General features: G+C 37.9%; 1 long non-coding RNA gene across 9 annotated transcripts in view; it reads right to left on the reverse strand.

Annotated features, from left to right (window-relative positions):
• Positions 1–19,905, reverse strand: part of LOC140608082 (uncharacterized) — an 848,352-nt gene that overhangs the window by 744,439 nt on the left and 84,008 nt on the right. For 7 of the 9 annotated variants that reach the window (XR_012010062.1, XR_012010064.1, XR_012010063.1 and 4 more), the window contains one exon: positions 2,298–2,517. The exons of the other annotated variants lie outside the window; for them this stretch is intronic. This is a non-coding gene — a long non-coding RNA (uncharacterized lncRNA). The remainder of the gene's footprint in view (positions 1–2,297; positions 2,518–19,905) is intronic. 9 annotated transcript variants of the gene reach the window in all.

Here is a 19,905-nt window from a genome sequence, read left to right on the forward strand (position 1 = left end):
CGTTATCAGTTTTACTGCTAATTGATGGTACTTCGATTTAATGTAGTCAGGATGGTCAAGGGAGACTTTCGGGGAGATGATACCTGAGATCAGAAGACATAGAAATTCATTAGGTGACAAGGAGGAAGAAGAACAATTCAGGAGGGGACAACATGTGAAAAAAAAAAAAAAAAGAGCAAACAAAGCAATTTCAAGGGAACAAAATTACCAATAAGGATAATTAAGTGTCTTTAGTCAGAAGGGAGATCCCCAGAATAAATACTGGGGCTGCTAGCAGATACTTGACAGGTCAAGAGGGGAACTTCCAGATTTCCCCTTGGTGATCTCCAGAATTTCCCAACAAAGCAGTAACATCAAATGCCTTAAAGGAGGACATGTGAAAAGAACCAACTCAGGGGATCAGACCCCCAGAACACAGAGTGAGAGGTGGGAGATGTACAGAGAATGAGAATGACCAGATATGTCTCTGGAAAGGTCACTAGGCTGCACGTCAGATGACTTGGGTCAGAGCGCTGGCTCTCTTAAATAGCAGCTGTGTGACATTTAGGAAATCGTTACTTTCCCAAATAGATTGTGATCCCAGTCCTGGGTCTAAATTCTGACTCTGCAAATTGTTAGTATATAACCTTGGGCAAATTACACAACTAATCTGAATCTCAGTTTTTCTCTTTGAATAGAGATAAGAACAGCTTCCTTATAGAACTGTAAGGATCAAATGAGCTGATAAAGGAAGAGCACTTATTATATATGGCAGATGCTGTTGGTGCTTCATCCATATCCCTCATAGTTACCACTGTTCCCTGAAGGATTTCCAATTGACAGTTCCTGCATTTTATGCCTGAGGACTTTGTTTCCAACATTTGGGAAAGTCACTTTGTCCCTGCAAAACTGACACTACCTTTCCTTGCGCAGCAGCCCTTAGATAATGACTCTGGAGTTGAGCATAAGTGTTCCAGCTTCTTTAGTCTTAAAATCATTCCAAGGTCTGTGTTTTACTCTTTTCCCCAACTTCTCCCAGGGGATTAAGCTCCACCCACCTTGCACTTCAAGAGTAAATGACTTTCACACAATCTTTATCTCAGGGTCTGCTTCTGGGAGAATTCAAACTAAGGCATTATACATGTATCATGTAATAAGCACTCAATAAATTTTTTACTAATTAGTGATATAGGATGAAAACTGTTATGCCTATCAAAGACAGTAAGTTTTTTCAGGGGAACTCTAATGATTGTTCCAGTTTCTAGGAAAAATCTAGAGATTGTTCCTCCATAAAACTGGAATAGAAAGGATTCATCTTTTTTTCTACAGGAAAACGGAGACTAGCTATATGAGCAAAATGAAAGGTAACTAGATTAAAAAAAAAAAATGTCATCTGAACTGCTCTGAAAGCCAAGCAAAGAATTCAAGATAGCAGCAAATGTTATGTATTATTTGAGGAAGTTGAAAGAAGCTACAAAAAAATGCTGGTGCTTCCCCTAGGACACAAGCCTAGACTCCTGTTGCAAAGCCAGACTTAGGGGCAACTGGCCTCTTCTTCCATCCTCTAATACTTCAGGATAGTCACCCATATAAAGACATGTTACGTAAGGCAGGTTTACATAAAGAATTCAGGGGTGCTCATTGCAGTGAGCAGGACTATGCATGGCACAGCTAATCAGTAAGGAAGCAATTGTGGGGTTCTGAGGATTTCTCAGACTTGTAGGCAGTTTATCATTATGGTCACAACCAGCTTCCTTGGCAATGTCAAACCAACCTGCTGGGGATGGGTATGAATGTGGAGGGTAATGGTAGCAGACTTCATCCAATAAGGACATAATACAAAAGGGGAGTAACCCATTCCAGCCATGAGCCTTGTGATTCCTTTCACTCCAGGGGCCTCATCGTGGACCTCAAGCTAAGGATCACAATCATACTATTTTCATTATTAACTAGTACCACCCTAATAATAAAAATCTCTTAGGAAAACTGTGGTCAGCAGCATTCAGATCGAGAACACTGAGCTACCCAGTAGGATATATTTCCCGGGGTTTTGTGTACATTCAAGCCAAGAAGAAAATTAATGCTGATTTTAACTTGATCCTCGAAAATAATAATTTTTATCATTTATTATGTGGCACTCACTGGGTAGACTATTGTGTGTGTTTTTTTACTTAGCCTCAAAACTATCCTCTGATGTTAGCTGTGGCTGCATAAGCCATTTTAAAATTTAGTGCCTTAACACAATAACCATTTATTACTTCCTGTGAGTAGAGAGCCAAGCCATTTTGGGCCTGCTGATCTCAGCTGGGCTTACTCACTTGCCTGGGGTCTTGGCTGGGACAACTGGGCTGACCTGGCTCTGCTCCACATGGCCCCTCACTCTTGAGGAGGCCAGCCCAGGCTCCATCTCAGGGTACGGGCACAGCTCCAGGAGAATAGAAACATGGGTTTGGAACTGGCACATCTTCTCTTCCACCACAATGTGTTGCCAAAGCAGGTTAGCTCCAATTCAGGAGGTGAAGGGAAATCTTCCATCTCCTGATGGAAAAAGCATCAAAGTCACATTGCAAAGAGCATCCATACTGAGAAGGGTAAAGAAAGGTGACCATTTTTCAATCAGCCCAGGACATTTGGTAATTGGTGTGATGGGCTCACTGATACTATGAGTAGAAATAAAATATAAGCAGATCCTTAAACATCTCAAGGTATGTAGGCCTTTGCATGCAGTTAAAGCAAGGAGGAATAGTATTGGAATTCCTTAAACACTCTTTTTATCCAGTTCTTCACTTTACTGGTTAGGTTTCCCCTCTGTTTTTCTGGGAAACCTCCATAGGACCCCAGAGACCTTCATCTATCCCAAGCATGCTTAAATTCTTCAATCATACCTCTTATCATACTATATCATATTACTTTATTTAACCTCTCTGACTTCCTTTGGAAGGTAGCTTTCTGAGGACAAGAACTGTCTTTCCTCTTCTTCATTATACCACATGCCCATCAATAGGCAGAGAGCATGGCAAAGAATAGCCACAGAATAGGCATTGCATAGTCTGTTTGACAAATGAAAATACAGAAAAATATGAATGGAAGTTAATCAGGAAAGTCATTGTGTGACTAAGAGTGCACAGGCACATGGAACTGTCATTACTATTTAAATAAAGAGATACAAATTCCTTGTGATGGAGAAATCCCAGCACTAAATGTTAGGTAGCACCCAGCTATCTCCTTCTTTGTTCTTTTTCTTGGGGTAACACTTTACTTGCTAGAGGACCACAGCATTTTAGCACCATAAAAAAAATAAATAAATAAAAAATAAAAAAACCACCTCAAACACCTCAGTAATTTGTCTGTAGGCTCTTGAGCAATTGAAAGCTAAAAGTCTATCACAGGGTTCTAAACAAGGGTACATTTCATGATTGGATTTCTGTCTACCATAGAGCTGGAAATAAATTATCCCCAATTTTTGGTGAGGTATACAGATCTACTAGACGATTTTCTCTTCAGTCATGTTTCCAATGACTAAGTAATTATTTTTTCCAATTCATCCCTAATAAAATTTTATTTGGATCAAAATTGAATAGTCTTGGTTATACAGAACTAGGTTTGAAAACTACTGGGTGCTAGAGAATAAAGTATAAGATAACAGGATTGCCTTGTTGGACCAATCCACACAATTAATTTCAGTTTAAAATATATGAAAATGTAAATAAATAAACAAATAAATAAACCAAAGTGTAAGGTAATTTTCTTTAAGAAAAGAACAACAAAATAAATGCAATACCGTTCCATTTTTCTGCAACTATTTTTCTTATAGTATTTTAAGGTTGAACAGCAAAAAGAATTGTAGGTTAGATGTATTTGCTAAAATTTTTAAATAAGCCTCAAAAAAAAAGAAAGTTCTCAATCACAGGTCTTGTGAAATAAAATTTGATATAAACTTTATCATGTTTGGAATTTAAGAAAATGTATCCAGAAATTCAATTGTGAGAAACTAACAAGCCCATGGAAATAAGATAAATAAATTCACACATAACATTTGACTCAATAGTTGAACATAGGAATTAATTTTACAGGTATCCTTTAATGTGTTCACAAAAAGGCACATTCAAGAATATTTATTGAAGCATTTTTTAACAAATCAGGAAGAATTTAAAGCACTAATTTAAACATTCAATAAAAAGCTATTAAGTAAATCTAGTACATACATACACACATGTATATAATGGAATGTCATATAGCAATTAAAATGAACAAGGCAACATATCTATGTACCAATATGTAACTTTCTTCAAGATATACTCTTAAGTATAAAAGAAAAGCAAGAAAATGAACAATGTGTATGCATACTAAAATTTGTATTTATTTTTTTTAAATGGTATGAATTCTGTAACCTCTGGAAGGATACATTTAAACACAAGTAAGATTGACTGTCTCCTGGGTGAGAAACAGAGATTGATCCTCAATAATGAAGGAAAGAGTTACACTACCCTTCACTTAGTTTTATATCTTTAAATTTGTTACCTTATACTTAACATTAGCTAATCAAGAGCATAAGAATAAACCTGAAAATGACAAATAAGGAAAAACCTACATCAAGAGAGAATTTTAAAGTAAAGCCTGAATTACAAGAAATATTTCAAATAGGGATCCCTGGGTGGCGCAGCGGTTTGGCGCCTGCCTTTGGCCCAGGGCGCGATCCTGGAGACCCGGGATCGAATCCCACGGCGGGCTCCTGGTGCATGGAGCCTGCTTCTCCCTCTGCCTGTCTCTCTCTCTCTCTCTCTCTCTCTCTCTCTCTATCTGTGTGTGACTATCATAAATAAATAAAAATTTAAAAAACAAATAAATAAATATTTCAAATAGAGATAAACCAGGAGTTAAAAAAGAATAAAAACTGGTTCAACATGTATATACATAAGTTACAAAGACAAATATTAGTACATTTAAGGCATCTGGGTAGGACTCAAGAAAAGTTTCAGTGAAAAATTACACTTGCTCTTAGGTCAATTATATAGTTTACACCTTACCCTAAAAAATTTCCATCCTAACAAAAAACATAAAGACACATACCTACAGACATACAAACACACACACACACACACACACACACACACACACACCAGTGGGCCATTTAAGCAGAGAGGTGTCACCATATTTAATAAAATGGAGGTATTTCTCATCTATTTTGAAGAATTGAGATATCCAAGATTCTCAAATGGGCATAGTGTAGGTTTGAAGAACAGAGACCAAGAAAGCTAAGCACTGTGTTAAGTAGAGTAACTTACTTTTGAAATGGAAATACTAGTTTGCATTTCAAAATAGATAAAATAGTTAAACAGGAAAACCTAAAAGGACAGGACTGCCACTTATAACAATGATAGAGTAGATGGTATCCAATTAATTCTTCTGCTGAGAACGACTATAAAAGCTCAATAAAATATGAAACAAAAACTAAACAGCTCTTTGAGGGCATCAGTGAGCAAATAGACAGACAAGACAAAATATGCTGAGATCCCAAAAGGGAGGAAATTGCATTGAGGCAAAACCAAGTTCTCAGCCACTTTTCCTGCTTGATGCTAATTTCTCAGGAGCAGAGACAGGGCTTTTAAGTAGAAGGCAGTGACTCAGAGTTTCAGCCTTTCTGTGGGGCTGGGAAGACAAATAATTGAAGTTCAAGGTTCCTGAAACAACCAGGGACAGAAAAGCCAGAGACCTGAGAGAAAAGATTACCTCAGGGAAGTCAAGACATCATTCTTTTCCCCTCAAGCCATTTGCAAATTCCCAATCTGCCCTGGCAAGGGGCCAATAAACCAAGCAGCTAGGATCAGCTAGCAGGCTAAAAAGCTAACTTAGAGCCTTTTCAGTTCTTTCATGATGGTAGGGAGATGGAAATTGGAGATCAGAACCACCATTAATAATTAAACTACCCCAGGTTTTCAATTAGAAGCAGTGTAGTGTAGTCCCAGGAAAAAAAGGTAAATCGGAAATAGACAAGTAAGTGGTCACAAAGGCTGAAACCCTGCCTCAAATTATTGCAATCCCTGATTAGAACAAGGTGACCTGCCCCTATTCTAATAGTCATTTAATTTTAATGGAAATTAAACACTCTGTAGAGAAAAACAGCATCTAGACCTTCTAAAAATTTTTGTTCCCTAATTACAAACATTAAAAATAAAAACAAGAATGTCAAAATACTAAGTGGCTAAAAAATTTTAAATGTAGACAAGAGAAAATAGAAAAAATATATAATCCTATATCTAAGAAAGAATTTGAGGGGCACCTGAGTGGCTCAGTCAGTTAAACACCTGACTCTTGACTTTCACTCATGAACTCAGGGTCATGAAATTGAGCCCCACATCAAGCTCCATGGTGGGCGTGGAACCTGCTTAGGATTCTCTCTCTCCCTCTCCCTCTGCCCCTTCCCACACTCCTGCTCTCGCTCTCGAAAGAAAGAAAGAAAGAAAGAAAGAAAGAAAGAAAGAAAGAAAGAATTTAAATGCACAATATTGTAATATTAATCTTTCTTACCAAGACAAAAACCAGTACCAGATGGCTTAACTGTCAATTTCTTGTGAATTTTAATAACTCTAAATAGTGTCCTCACATTTGATCAGTTATAGAACAGTGACGAGATTGTGCTTGAAGGCCATTCAACTCTCCATGGAAGGTTTCTAAGGAAATGTCCATTTTTTGGAGTCATACATATTGCCACACCACCTTTCCCAGACAACAGACCATTTAATTGCCTTTCCTGTGCATATTTCCTTTGAATAGTTACATTTGAACAAATGGCAGTGTTCCTATGTCTTCCATAAACTTTTAAGTTGAGTGAAACCAATGGTTGCCAGAGGAGAAGGGGCATAGGGGGATGGGCAAAATGGGTTAAAGGGGAGTGCGAGATACAGGCTTCCAGTTATGGAATGAATTAAGTCATGGGAATAAGAGGCACAGCATAGGGAATTTGGTCAATGATATTGTAATAACATTGTATGGTGACAGATGGTTGCTATATTTGGGATGAAGACAGCATAACCTAGAGAGAAGTTGAATCACTCTGTTGTACACCTGAAGCCAATGTAACGTTGTATGTCAATTATACTCAAATAAAAAAAAAATTAAATAAAGTATATTCATGGGATGGAATTACTAGATATGACACACAACAAATTACTGCTACACCTAACAACATAGACTCAGACTGTCACTTTTTAAAAACCAGAATACAGAAGTGTACATGTTATGTGATGCCACTGACATAAAGTTCAAAAGTTAATCCAAACATATCTGTGTTTGCCAGGAGCTAGGCTAACAGCACAGGTAAAGGACACATTCCCCACAAGACGGCCTTCACTTCAAGCGTCAGCCACAAGTTCAGGATCCTCTGGGCTACCCTCACTTCAGATCAGCTGGCTGCAAATTCAGAGGTCTCCAACCAATTACTTTCAGTTGCATAATTTGCTGGAAAGACTCATGAAACTCAGAAAGCACTATATTTATGATTACGGTTTTATTATAGTGAGAGGATAGAAATTAGAACCAGGATAGGAAGAGAAGCATAGAGAGGAAATGGGAAGCTTCCTTATTCACTGTGACTCTTTCCTCTTTTGGAATAAATGTGTCATAATGCTCATGGGGCATTGCCCATAAGAAAGCTCCCTGGAGACTTTGGTGTCCGGAGTTTTTAAAGGGGTGCAATTGCCTACTGCCTGCATGGTTGACCTTTAGTCTCAGCCCCTGCAGTAGGTTTTGACTGATACCTTTAGTCTCCAGTTCCTCCAGCGATCAGATATGACATGGCATGTCTCAAAGGCCCCGTCATGACTTTCTAGTGGCCAAACCTCCCATGCAAATAAAGACCTGGCTTTTAGGCCAGACATTCAGAGCCTGGAGATCACCCCCCAGCAGCCAAAGACAAAGTCCAGATCTCTCTTTTGGTAAGTTCATTCCTCGCTACACACTATTGATGGCAGTCTGAAAAGCAGTTACATTTAAGGGCATGCAGTAGCCAGAAAGGATAGGATGCTGACTTCTTTGCGTGCGTAATGTTCTATTTCTTGATCTGGTGGTAGTTCCACACGTCTGTTTACTTTGTAACATTCACTGAGCCACTTTTCTATATGTGTGTTATACTTTAACAGAAATGTATACTGGGAGGAAAAAAATTAAAAACCAGAGATGCTGCTCAGCCAGAGCAGATCTGTGAAACAGGGAACGTTATACAATCCATGGCTTCTACCCAGTAGGGAAGCACTTTTCAGGTTGAACTCCACACAGAAGCTATACTCTTCCTGCCAAAGAAACAGCTGCAGTGAAACCCTTCCCGCTGCTAAGGTGCTGAAAGACCCTTTCAACCCAAAATGGCCTTGGTCACGAATGCTGCGTGGTCCAGAAAATGTCAGTGAAGGATCAGTGTGACTAGAACAGAAAGAGAAAGGGGGGAGAAAGAAAAGGAGGAAGAGAAGAAGGAAAAGAAAGGAGACCAGGTAGCAATATTTCTTTTGCTGAACACTCACTCATGTCTTAGAGTTTCCCAGAACAGTCTCTGAGATGAGGGTTTGTGTGCATGTGATTTATGAAGACAAGGTGTCTTGATAAAATCGTAAAGGGATAGGGGACAGTGAAGGGCAGCAAGCCAAGCAAGGTTGTGATTTCAGGCCAAGTCCCAGCCTGATCCACTGGGGGAGCTCTGGCGTATAAATTTTGCTGTGGAGTCTGTGGCATTTTAGGATAAGACAGCGGCATTTCATGTTCCAGTAACAGTTAGTTATTTGCCAGGGGCCACACCAAGGGGATGTTCCCAGGCATTTCCAACTCTCTGCAAGTGAGAATTGCCCACCCATGTGACCTCTTAGAAGGTGAAGTATACAGCAGTTTAGGCCTCAAATAACAGAAGAAATCTGAGGGGATCACAGCAGAGCAATAACTATGTTCACGACACCTAGTGAAGAAGGGTTAGTAATTAACATAAAAATATGCTACGTGTTTGTTGCACTTTGCCATATACATTCTCGTGTAAGTTAAACAGTTAACGTGCCACACCCATTTGTCATTCCTACACAAGAAGAATCATTGTCAGTCAACCTTTCATGATGTCCCAGGTTGATCATCTTTTCAATTCTTATTAAGGACATTTACTCATACTGGATGAATTCCAGCTGATAATTACAGTCACTCTTTTAGAACCCAGAGAAAAAAGACAGAGAGACAAAATGTCCCTTATCATCTAGTACTTAGAAAAAAAAAAATCATAGGCCTATCAGGGTGGGCTAGGAGTTATGTGATCATTCATTTAAAAGGTGATGAGTCAGAAAACCCCTATACCAGATTTTAGCAATACAAAGATAAACATACATAGAACTAGCCCTTGAGGAGCCCATATTCTAAAGAAGGACAGAGACAAATTAGAACTTATGAGACATTATGGTAAATGTTATAGTAAAAATATGAAAAATTAATTTTGCAGAGAAATGGCACATTTGAGCAAAACTTTGCACAGTAACTTAATGAAGCATTTTCTTCCTTTGACATTCTTCTATGTCAATATATTGTTCTGTGTCCTGTAGACTTACTAACACATTTTAAATAGGTAAGAATAATACTATTTACAAGTGAAATTGAGGTTGTGGCAAAAGCAATACCCTAACCACTTACTAATGGTTAATCTGTATGTTTGGTAAACCTGATCCAGCAGAAACTATTCAAAAGCAAAGTCTCATTTTTTTTCAGTTCTAAGTAGAACATATTATAGCAAAGGGGTCAGCAAACTACTGCCTACGGGCCACATCTACCCCAATGCCTGTTTTTGCAAATAATTTTACTGGAACACAGTCAAGTTCATTTATACTATAGCTGCTTTTTTGCTAGTGGGCAGACATGAGATGTGACAGGCACCATATGACCTGCAAAGCCTAAAATATTTATTACCTAGACCTTTTAAGAATATGTTTGCTGACCACTGTTATACCACATTAACCATAAATTATGAAAATTGAGCATATTTGCTCATAATTTACTTACAGGTGTAAAAGAATTCCACTATGCCTTCCCCTTCTTGAGAACTGGGTATCTGTGTCATTTTCCATCAGCTTGGTAAAATTCCAAGGCCAGAGAAGATGCCTATTTGCATTCTTTTCACTCACAACTTTTAACATAGAAATTCAAAATCAAGTGCTTAAAAAAAAAATGTTTGTGGTGACTCTTCACCCAGGCTTTCTATGAGCAGTAAATGCAGCAGACACTCAATAATTGCTTATCGGGTAAACTGCCACCATGGTTTTCTGTGGACCTGCTGGCTTCCAAAAAGTTTTTAAATACATCTTTAGGCAAATATATAGGACTCCGAGCTCAACTTTCAGATAGAGAAGGCCTTCCATTGTCTTTAACCGATTGTCGAAGTTTGTTAACTCAAAGTCAGTGAGAAAATTAAATAGCCTACCAGCCTATAAAAGACATGAGACAGTTCATTTAATATTCAAGAATGATATATAGTGTTACAAAAAAAGAATAAGATAGCTTTGGTGGGACCCTTTTGTGAATTGAGTGCAAATTTATAAAGGACAGAACTAGAAGAAACCATGTTATAACAGCCTTCTTCATAAGAACCCATGAGAAAAATGAAAATTAGTTAAATATATTAATAGCTAACCCAATTAATGAGGTTATAAAATGCATATAGATTATATTTTTACAAATGTGAAAATAAATTTAAACATATAGGTTATGGTTACATAACTCCTAGGGAAGGGATTTTAAAATTAAGGTGAATAAGGCTATCTAAGCGACAAAAAATAAGTGTTTACAAGCAATTGATGACCATACTGATAAAATTTTGCCCTCGTTTATATAATTCCAAACTCATGCAAAAAATTCCAGAATCAGCTTTATGTCTTAAAAAAAGAAATATCTGGGCTTTTTTTTAAACCACAATGATACTAATATTTACATTCCTGAAGGACTTCATGGTTCATGTGATATGCCAATCATATCTGGTTCTGTAGTTTCTCTCGAATTCTTCTGTGATTTATTTCCAAGTGGATTTGTCCATAACCTTACTGTAGTTCAGCAGTGCGCCTGTCCCCATTGAGAATTGATTTGTACAAAGGTCTTTGGCTTCCTGCTGTCAGTAAAGAGAACATGTAATCTCCAAAAATGATTAAGGTGAAGGCTCGAGTAAGTTTCTTACTTTAGAAAAATATCAAAACTCCTTGAGGTTGTGCCTCCTGAAATCTAGCTACTTGGACTATAGAATTCAATTGCTAATCATGAGAACATTTGCAAAGTTTCCAATTTAGTTGAGGTGAAGTTGGAACTTCTGGCTCCCACCATAAGATCATGGTCTTACCTTCCCATGAATACACTTCCTGAATTCCCTGGACATTCCTCCTTTACTTTCAGTTTACTCAGATACAGAATTTTATATTAAGAAACCAAACTTTGCCATTAGAGTTGGTTTTATTTTAGTTGTGTTTTGATCCTCATAAATAGCCTTCAGCGTGGAGATACAGCCCTCCACTCATTACAAAGCCCAACCAAGAGTCTTGGGAAGTACTGTCCTGAGCATTTAGTCATGAAAGCAAATCCTTGAAAGCCTCAGCCCTGTTCATTAGCATAAATCCAAACCTCCTGCCAGTAGCTGCAGGGCCAACTCTAAACTGGCTCCCTTTCTAGTCAATATCCAAATAAGAAGGAGGTCTGTACTTACAGAATTTGAATTATTACAGCAGGGAGCTGAGTTCAAGCCATAAATAAAACAAATAGCTTGCTCCCCATAAAGTTGATCCTAGGTAGGAAATCAATTTTTCTCTCTGCAGAAAACGACCAGTCTTCCACCACCCAGAAGGTTTGTTTGGAAGAGTGCCAGTCGCCTAATGGGTGCTCCATAAATACATCTCAGATTTTTCCAGTCAAGTCTATTACAGTCTTTTCAGGACAAGTCAACGTGTCAGCATGACCTTTGACGTTGTCCTCTTGGGGTCTTTCTTGCTTCTGCGGAGCAGTGATTGTATCCTTAATTACTCTAAACTTTGCTTTAGTTCTTTCTTCTGACTTGGTAGTTCATCTTGAAAGTTCTTTCAATAAAACAAGTCTTGCTCAGGAGATCTTTTATAACTGGACAAGGGAGACCCATCTGATCAAAACAATTAGGTAATGTCTTTACCGCAGGTCAGAGACCCAGAGTAAATATATTTTTATTGCCCTTCCTGATAGTCCTGTGAGTTTCTGATTTAAAATCTAGAGTAGAAATTCATGTTGTACAAAGAACTTTTTCTGAGTAGGCCCTTCAGCAGACTAGTCGTAGTCACTCTGTGCAGACATTCTGGATGTTTGCATCCAAAGGTATCTGTTCCACAAAAAGAGACAAATATGTAATGAAATAATTTTTCCTTTTCACATATTTTGATCTCTCTTTGTAGCTAAAATTGCCTAATTCCGAAATCTAAAATCTTTTGAAGCAGTAACACAAAGATTTTCCTCTTCTCAATTTCCATGATCAGAATAATTTAAACCCTGTATTCTTGCCCACAGTTCGCAACATTTTATGTCCCTTTCTCACCACTGACGTCATAGGTGCTGCAGTAGGGTGTTCATGGCATATGTAAGGGTTTGAAATCCTGGAGCCATGGGCCAGTTTTTGTGAACAGTGCTTTACACATTCTCATTCACTCCCTCTATCTCTCTGCATCTTACTCTTGCTCTCTCTTTCAATCTGTTTTGTCTACAAATGCTCCCATTAATTATCCCCTGGAAGAAAGAACTCCAGGATTCGCTATCTTGCCTCCATTTTAATATGAGGAAACAGATTTGTGGGTCTATCTAAGGTAACACAGCAATCTGTTAATTTGCTAAATTCCGAACTGCGACAGAAGTCCAGTCTTATAATTACAATCCTTCAGTGTCTTCTAGGTGCTCTTAGAACAAAGTCCAAAGTCCTTAGTTTGGATGACAAGACCTTGTCTGACCCACCGAGCCTCCACCTCCTGCCTGTCTCATCCATCTCCCTACTACTTCCTGCCAGTCACAAGCATGGCTTTCCACACCTTAGAGCTCCACATCTTCTCTCACCTGTGGCACTTTGCATATATGCTTCTCTCCTCCTAGAGAACTCTTTTTTAACTCCTAATAAATGTTTCTCATCCCTTATTTTCTTTTAAACATTTTTTTTAATTTATTTATTTACGATAGTCACACTCAGAGAGAGAGAGGCAGAGACACAGGCAGAGAGAGAAGCAGGCTCCATGCACCGGGAGCCTGACGTGGGATTCGATCCCAGGTCTCCAGGATCGTGCCCTGGGCCAAAGGCAGGCGCCAAACCGCTGCGCCACCCAGGGATCCCTCTCATCCCTTATTTTCATTGTATATTTTACTTCTGTGCAGCCTTCTGTGACTCCCTCAGTTCAGACCACAGAAGTCTCACTCAAATACTTTCTTATAGCACCCAGCCTTTCTCCTCACACATTAATCAGAATTGTTCTCTAACAGTTATTTGCTAAATTACAAGCTCCCTGAAGGCAGACAGTACTCAGAATGCTTTCCATCAAAATTGAAATCAGTAAATATGTCTGAGTATATATAAATGAATGAGTATGAAATAACTACAATGCATTAAAAAAAGGATCTGCCTACTAAGGCATAATCCTCCTATAATGTGTTTTAATAACTTTAAAAAATCATTAAAAATTAATTATCTTGTTCTTTCCATTTGAAAGTTCTAGTTATGCTTTTAATCATTATTTTTCATGTGTACTAATCATGGATGATATGATGCCAGCATATATAATGACCTGTTTCCAGTCACTTTTCTCTCAACAACTACTTTATCTTTTTTATATGTAAATGTCTTTATAGATTATCTAAGAAAATATAATAATTATGCTCTGTGTATATTGCACAGTAAATATACAATAATAATACATACTATTATTTTCCCAATTTTACAGGTATACAAACTATAGCTTAGACTTCCCCAAGGAAAGACAAACATGAGATCTGGGTAGTTTTGACTCCAAAGCCTGTGCTCCTAATCACCATGTTGTATCATCTTTCCTAAATATTCTCCAAATATTCACTTATCCATTATCAAACTTTCTCCATATACAATCTCAGAAAAGTGCAAATATACCCTTTAAAAGTACAAATATACCCTTCATAAATCTGCCACTGGGCTTGTTTATAATGTTACTTATGATTCATTATAATATGATGGGTTAGACTACTTTTCAGTCTGTGCTAAAGACTCCTGACAATCTTAATGAATGAATTTTGTGTTTATAACTATGCATTATAATCATCAATATTATCATAATGGATAAATGATTGTGCTCCTTAATTTAATTCAGAATTCATTTATTGAGTATTTAATATATATCCATAATGTCAAAGATCTTACCTATCATTGGAATTCAAATCACACATACCCGAAACAAGTAACAATATGAAACAAAAAGGAATTAAATATATAAATAAGTAACAAATAGAGGCTCTGCCTTAGATTGAAAAAAATATTATCAGGGCAAGAGATCTGAATTCTAGTTCTTTTGCAAATCATAATGTCTGGTCCATTCATTTTGCTCTTAGACTTCTTCATAGAATTATCTCCCATGGGTGTTTTCTATTTTTCCTGAGATAGACTTTACTTCCTTGAAGACAGAATTCACATTCTATAGTGCTTTTGTATCCCACATAGTGCCTTCACAAGACGCGGTGAAGCTCAATGTTCAACTAATATTTATTGACTGTTTAAACCAAAACAATGGGCCATGTTATTAAGGCTTTTGAAGGTCCTAACAAACTGATTAAATGACAAGGCAAAACCTCTGAACACTTTTGAGCAGTGGGAATTTTTCACAACCTTAGTGTTTTAGTACAGTTTAACTGAGGACAGTGGAAGAGAAGACAAGAGCAAGAAAGAATGGGGTCCATGAAAATCAGTTTGGAAGCTTCAGCAAGAATTCAAAAGAAGGAACTAGTAGGAGCAGAGAGACAAAGAGAGGAAAGAAACACTTTCAGGTAGAAATACAAGGATTAGTGACTGATTCCTGAGATGGAGCTGAAGACATGCCATCAAAGACAATTTCAAGGTTCAAGGTTCTCTTCCTGGAGGACACAAACAATGGCTGGGTCATTTCCAGGAATAGGAAATGAGAGAAGTTTGTCGGTCGGGGATGTCAAAAAGGTAATGAGTTGTGCTTGGAGATGAGAGAAACAGTCATGAAAAATTACCTGGCAGCAATAGTTGGAACATGAATCTGAATCTTGAGGAAAAAACACATTAGAGATAGAGGCTTGGTATTGATCCACATAAAGCTGATAACCAAGGCCATGAGTCAGAATAATAGATTATCCCACTCCGCATAAAGGCAATATATATTTTCTTTCATGTCACTATCTCTAGTTTCTTAACAATTTGCTAAGATTCTATTACATACATAATATACTTACAAAAAGTTAAATTCTTACTACATTTCCATATGGTTTTTTCCAAGCTGAGGTTCCTTAAAATGAATTCAGAACCAACATTGTAGAATGTTGTAGAACATCAAAGATTTCTTTTTTCCATATACAGCATACTTTCGTCTTATGTTGTATTCCAGAAACCCTAAATGCTACACTGTGCCACTCGAAACTGTGTTTTGTTTCCCCTAAACATCAGTAATATGATTAATGAATCAGACAAAAAATTGGGAGTACTGGTTTGTTTGTTTTTCTCCCACCTCCTATGGATGTGAATGCAAAAAGCACTTTGAAAAATATTCTCTATTCCCTTCCTTCCACCCTAGGGAGGAAATGTACATTTTCTGTTTCTAAGTTACATGTCCTTCCTGGCATCAGATTTATTCCCAAAAGATTTTGAACTCAAAAAACAATACGTTTTCTGTGTAAATCACATAACCAATCTAAATTTTAATACCATCCATATGAGCCTTTTACCATATCTACTGCAATATAGAAATGCAAGGGTGACCTTTAGAGGTTCCCACTTCTTCTGGAACTCAAGTCTCATTCATTGTCACCCTTGTCGGGTATAACCAAATGATCTCATGACTCCTGCTACCTTTCATGATAGCTTCAGGGGTTGTTCACATTGGTTCTATCTTTGCAAGAGTCATTTATCAAGCACTTTGCAAACGTCATTTATTAAGCACTGGCTACAACTAAAGCCTATTTTAATGGGATACTCTTCTAATATTAAAATCAAGAAATATTGTTAATAACAGTAATTAAAGGAGATCAGAAAGAAGGGCAAATATATGAGCTCAGGTTACACACATATTCCATGTTATATTTAAGAGAGCAACTTTGGCTAAGATACATAATTGTTCATTGAGCACGTGCTGTGCCCTTTGAAGAAAAGTTTTCTTATAGTGAGAGAAACACATCTTTCTCTCTCATGCGATTTCTGGACAGCTGGAAAGGAAGGGTGTGGCAAATTAACTGTAATTGAATAAAAGTCAAATGATATTCAGAGTGTGTCTTCAGAGGACTCAAACTATCTAGCCAGATATAATGATGGTATCTGGCAACCACTCTGCCCAAAGGAGAGTGACTATCATGGTCTGATTGAATTTGCATAAAAGCACAAAAGAAACTCAGAAGGGCATTTGTACCTATGTTTTGTTTCCTTAGTTATAGTCATGAAAATGGTGTACGTGAAAGGATTATGACAAGAGATTGGCCAAGGAAGGGATTATTTGCGTGCATGAAAACAGCACTAAAAACATGTATGCATACCCACACATATGCATATACATGCATTCACACACAGTAGATCTGACTTTGGGTCCATTTCCTGATTGAAGATGAAAGAAAATTTCTACTATAGCCAAGATCAAGTGTTGGGTATTAATTTTGGCAATATAAGATGTTTGAGTAAACTTACTCATATGACCTAAATTCAGGTTCTTCTGTTAAATCTGTGTGATTCCCAGAGACACGAGCTTCTCATTGTGTGGAGTCTCAATAATAACTGTTATCTCATTAAAGAATTCTAGAAATTAAGTGTAATCCCTCAGTGAGAGATATCCTTGACAAAAAAGATCAAAGGTGAGCTTGCATGCATATGGTTTGTGGGAAGGGGGCATGTTCCCTTAGCTATAATCCCTGAGAAAAAAATTTTTGGCATTATCTCTCCATTAACAAGTCCCTTAATTTGGAATCTATTTTTCAACTTGGACCTTTGTTTGCTAAATACAACAAAAAAACAAAAGGTATTAAATGCAAGATAATTTAGTGGTATTATTCCATTACAGATAAAATACTGGATCCCCAAACCCAAAAGTTCCATGAAGAGTCAAAGTGCTGGGGTCAGGGATGCTTCTAGACAAGGAGACCATTCTGTGAGAGTCTCCTAGAATAAGTTGCAATACAACCTGCTGGTTTTTTTGTCAGCTACTGAAAGCAGCCATGCATGGCATGTCAATTCTCACCATTCCTCACTAGCATGGGGGAGGGCTGCCCTCATCTTCTGCTTGTGTGGTTCACTGTGTTCTGGGGCATGTGTCTTTTCCTGGACATTCAATGACTGCCAGCCCTCCCCATATGCACTGAATAGGAGGAAAAGAATTCTAAAATTTTCTACCTCAATTTGTCAGAGCTTACTGCTCCTCTAAGCAGTGCTCACAGGTCTAGCAATAAAGGTGTCAGGTCAGGGATTCATTCACTCTTCCTGAAAGGCATGTCCTCAATTTTCTGCATAATTTAATGCAGTACGTAGAGTTTCTCCAGGCACGAGGTCTATCGTTATGGCTACTCACAGAGCTGACCCATCTCGGCTTCAGTGCTTTGCCTCTCCTCTCAGCCATAGCAAAGCATTAATTCTTCTCAGGTAAGATTGGTGGGCTCACCTTAGCCATCATGCTTTCCTGCCTTTCCACCAAAGGAGATACCACTTTCTATGTCTTTTCTCTCTAGAGGTCTGGGAAATGGTAAGACTGTAATTCCAAATTATTAAGATCTCACTTCAAGTAAAGATGTTGTCCTACATAAAATCTAAGAATAAATGGCCTAAAGACCTCTTCCTTCCCTCCCCAAGACCTATTTCTTGTGATAACATTTTGAAAATTAAGAGCAGGTAACTGAAAATATAAAGGATTTTCAAAAATTGTAAGACATGATAGTAAAGGTCAAATTAACTTTATTTTTTTAAAGATTTTATTTATTCATTCATGATAGAGAGAGAGAGAGAAAGAGAGAGGGAAAGAGACACAGGCAGAGGGAGAAGCAGGCTCCATGCCAGGAGCCTGACACGGGACTCAATCCTGAGACCCCAGGATCATGCCCTGGGCCAAAGGCAGGCGCTGAGCTGCTGAGCCACCCAGGGATCCCCACAAATTAACTTTAGAGGAGGAGTGCTAATATTAGTTAGCTTGCATTACTTTAAGTCTCAGGAACAAACAACTCCCAAATTTCAGGATTTCGCAAAATCATTCAGGTGACAGCAACAAGTACACTGCGACTCTGTTCTGGGATCCAGGGGAAGGAGTGCCAAGTATCTCATCCATGCTGTTCCATGGCACAGGGAAAACAACAGCAGAACTAAGCAATGGCTGTTAAAGTTTTCACTGATCAAAAAATTCATGCAGCCACATTGATGTCAACATAGTAGAGAGGCATAATCCCCTTCAAGAAGTGGTAAGGAAATAATTGGAAATCATAACACAATCTACCCTACTACCCCAGTTCTATATGGTGAGAAGCAACTGTATAGTACTTGGGGACTATAACCATGTAATATACAGGTCACATGCCCACATAAGCCTAAGAAGCAACATCAGTGAGTCAAGAGAATGAGATGTAAGAAAATGAGAAAAAGATAAGCCTGGCCTAATCTTTCACTCCAGGCCCCAAGCATCACTTACAGGTCAATGAAAACCTTTCTGGCACAACTCCAATGAATTCTTGGCTTTGCAAGTTCACAAAACTCAACACTTACCTGTTCACTTAAGAATGAACAGATCTTAGGGGCACCTGGGGAGTTCAGCAGGTTGGGCGCCTGGTTCTTGGTTTGGGCTAGGGTCATGATCTCGGGGTCATGAGATTGAGCCCCATGTCAGACTCCATGTTCAGCGGGGCGTCTGCTTGAGATTCCCTCTCATCCTCTCCCTCTGCCCCTCCCCTGCCACGTGTGCACTCTCTCTCTCTCTAAAATAATAAATAAGTAAATCTTTAAGAATGAACAGATTTTGTTAACTAACTCACATCATCCATCCCTACAGTAGAATTATTAACAAATCAGGATATTAATCTAAAGGGTATTGATCAATAGGATGTAGATTAAAGGGGAACTGAAACAGTTGAGCCTCTTAAATCCAGACATCCATTAATAGTATCAAAGATTGTAGAAAGCCAAATTGGTAATCTGAAGGTTTCTGTTAAGCCAAGAATCAAAACAAAAGGAGTTGGATAGTAAAATCAGATATATAATTTTTATTGTATTTAAACTTTCAAACAGAACCTGCCCTTCTAGTTATTTCCACTACATAATCTTGCCCTCACTTCTGAATAACCCAAGAATTATTTCTGACACAAGGTCAGTCTCCAGTTTTCATTATAGTGTACGCCATTAAGATACGTGACTTTTGTTTGCATTTGTCATTAAGTTGCTTTATTTCAGTTCTTATAATAGAATTTCAAGTTTGTAGATGCTGTGCAACTAATTATATTTTAAGCAAGTTGCTCTCTGGTGTCAAGGATAAAAGAATCTCTAATTCATCATGAAAATATTCCCATTCTACATTTTGCAATAGATGATTTCTGATGATTTGCTAAGAACTTATTCATTCTATTTGCCTTGTAAGGTGAAGCAACTCCAATTAGGCTGCCTATACATGATGGCTGTTTCATTTCCATCTCCTGTAATAATTTTAAGATCTAGCCACTCGTTATAACTCATTATGCATTTGATTTACAGATTGGTTCCCCAGAGTGCTA

The sequence above is a fragment of the Canis lupus genome, chromosome 17, assembly GCF_048164855.1.
Source record: "Canis lupus baileyi chromosome 17, mCanLup2.hap1, whole genome shotgun sequence".
NCBI lineage: Eukaryota > Metazoa > Chordata > Mammalia > Carnivora > Canidae > Canis > Canis lupus.